This window comes from Poecilia formosa, unplaced genomic scaffold, assembly GCF_000485575.1.
Source record: "Poecilia formosa unplaced genomic scaffold, Poecilia_formosa-5.1.2 Scaffold266, whole genome shotgun sequence".
NCBI lineage: Eukaryota > Metazoa > Chordata > Actinopteri > Cyprinodontiformes > Poeciliidae > Poecilia > Poecilia formosa.
Window position 1 is genome coordinate 1304 of NW_006800205.1, and position 2336 is coordinate 3639.

The following is a 2336-nucleotide window of genomic DNA, read 5'->3' on the forward strand; positions in this document are numbered from 1 at the left end:
CTGATTGGCTAGCTGATAAAATCTAGCTGTGATTAGCTAGCTGATTAATTCCCCCTCAGATTGGCTAGCTGTTTAATGCTGGTTCTGTTTGGCTAGCTTATTGCTGGCACCGATTGGCTAGCTGATTAATGCTTTTTCTGATGAGCTAGCTGATTAATTTTCGCTCTGATTGGCTAGCTGATAAAATCTAGCTGTGATTAGCTAGCTGATTAATTCCCCCTCAGATTGGCTAGCTGTTTAATGCTGGTTCTGTTTGGCTAGCTTATTGCTGGCACTGATTGGCTAGCTGATTAATGGTTTTTCTGATGAGCTAGCTGATTAAGGCTCGCTCTGATTGGCTAACTGATTAATGTTTTTTTCTGATTGGCTAGCTAATTAATGCTAATTCTGTTTGGTTAGTTTATTGCTGGCACTGATTGGCTACTTTATTAATGCTTTTTCTGATGAGCTAGCTGATTAATGTTCGCTCTGATTGGCTAGCTGATTAATACTGGCACTCGTTTTTGCTAGATTATTGCTTGCACTGATTGGCTAGTTGATTAATGCTGGCTCTGACTGGCCAGTTGATTAATTCTACCTCTGATTGGCTGGCTGATAAATGCTGGTTCTGTTTGGCTAGCCTTTTAATGCTGGCTATGATTAGCTAGATGATTAATGCTCGCTATAATTGGCTACCTGATTAATGCTTTTTCTGATGAGCTAGCTGATTAATGCTCGCTCTGATTGGCTAGCTAATTAATGCTAATTCTGTTTGGCTAGCTTATTGCTGGCACTGATTGGCTAGCTGATTAATGCTTTTTCTGATGAGCTACCTGATTGATGTTCGCTCTGATTGGCTAGCTGATTAAATCTAGCTGTGATTAGCTAGCTGATTAATTCTCCCTCAGATTGACTAGCTGTTTAATGCTGGTTCTGTTTGGCTAGCTTATTGCTGGCTCAGATTGGCTAGCGGATTCATGCTGGCTCTGATTAGCTATCTGATTCATGCTCGCTCTGATTGGCTAGTTGATTAATGCTAGCTCTGATTGGCCAGTTGATTCATTCTACCTCTGATTGGCTAGCTGATTAATACTGGCACTCTTTTTTGCTAGCTTATTGCTTGTAGTGATTGGCTAGTTGCTGGTTCTGTTTGGCTAGCTTTTTAATGCTGGCTATGATATATGCTTTTTTTCTGATTGGCTAGCTGATTAATGCTAGCTCTGATTGACTCACTGATTAATGCTTTTTCTGATTAGCTATCTGATTAATATTGGCTCTGATAAGCTACCTGATAAATGCTTGCTCTAATTGGTTAGCTGATTAATGCTGGTTCTGATTGGCTAGCTTATTGCTGGCACTGATTAGCTAGCTGATTAACGATGGTTCTGATTGGCTAACTGATTAATTCTACCTCTGATTGGCTAGCTGATTATTGCTGGTTCTGATTGGCTAGCTTATTGCTGGTACTGATTGGCAAGATAATTAATACTTTTTCTGATGAGCTAGCTGATTAATGTTCGCTCTGATTGGCTAGCTGATTAATTCTTTTTTTCTGATTGGCTAGCTGATTAATGCTGGTTCTGATTGGCTAGCTGATTATATCTAGGTCTGATTGGCTAGCTGATTAATTCTACCTCAGATTGGCTAGCTGAATAATGCTGGTTCTGTTTGGCTAGCTTATTGCAGGCTCAGATTGGCTAGCTGATTAATGATTTTTCTGATGAGCTAGCTGATTAATGTTCGCTATGATTGGCTAGCTGATTAATTCTTTTTTCTGATTGGCTAGCTGATTAATGCTGGTTCTGTTTGGCTAGCTCATTGCTGGCACTGATTGGCTAGCTAATTAATGCTTTTTCTGATGAGCTAGCTGATTAATGCTCGCTCTGATTGGCTAAATGATTGTTTTTTTTCTCATTGGCTAGCTAATTAATGCTAGTTCTGTTTGGCTAGCTTATTGCTGGCACTGATTGGCTACCTGATTAATGCTTTTTCTGATGAGCTAGCTGATTAATACTGGCACTCTTTTTTGCTAGATTATTGCTTGCACTGATTGGCTAGTTGATTAATGCTAGCTCTGATCGGCCAGTTATTTAATTCTACCTCTGATTGGCTAGCTGATTAATACTGGCACTCTTTTTTGCTAGCTTATTGCTTGCACTGATTGGCTAGTTGATTAATGCTAGCTCTGATGGGCTAGATCACATGTGTCAAACTCAAGGCCCGCGGGCCACATGTGGCCCGCCATGTCATTTTATGTGGCCCCCGGAGCGTTTTATAGGCCCATGATTGACTTAAAATAGGTTTTGAGCACGAATTGACTACAAACTACATCTCCCATAATGCATTCCGATTGTTAC

The 2336-nt window shown here is 40.3% G+C and overlaps 1 long non-coding RNA gene across 4 annotated transcripts in view; it reads right to left on the reverse strand.

Annotated features, from left to right (window-relative positions):
- LOC107838502 (uncharacterized) overlaps positions 1-2336 on the reverse strand; it is a 5054-nt gene that overhangs the window by 173 nt on the left and 2545 nt on the right. Inside the window, exon 1 of one of the 4 annotated variants that reach the window (XR_001664576.1) lies at positions 1955-2006. The exons of 2 other annotated variants lie outside the window; for them this stretch is intronic. This is a non-coding gene — a long non-coding RNA (uncharacterized LOC107838502). Of the gene's footprint in view, positions 1-675; positions 714-1954; positions 2007-2336 lie in introns of those variants that run through there. One more of the 4 variants, XR_001664579.1, reaches the window with a different exon arrangement.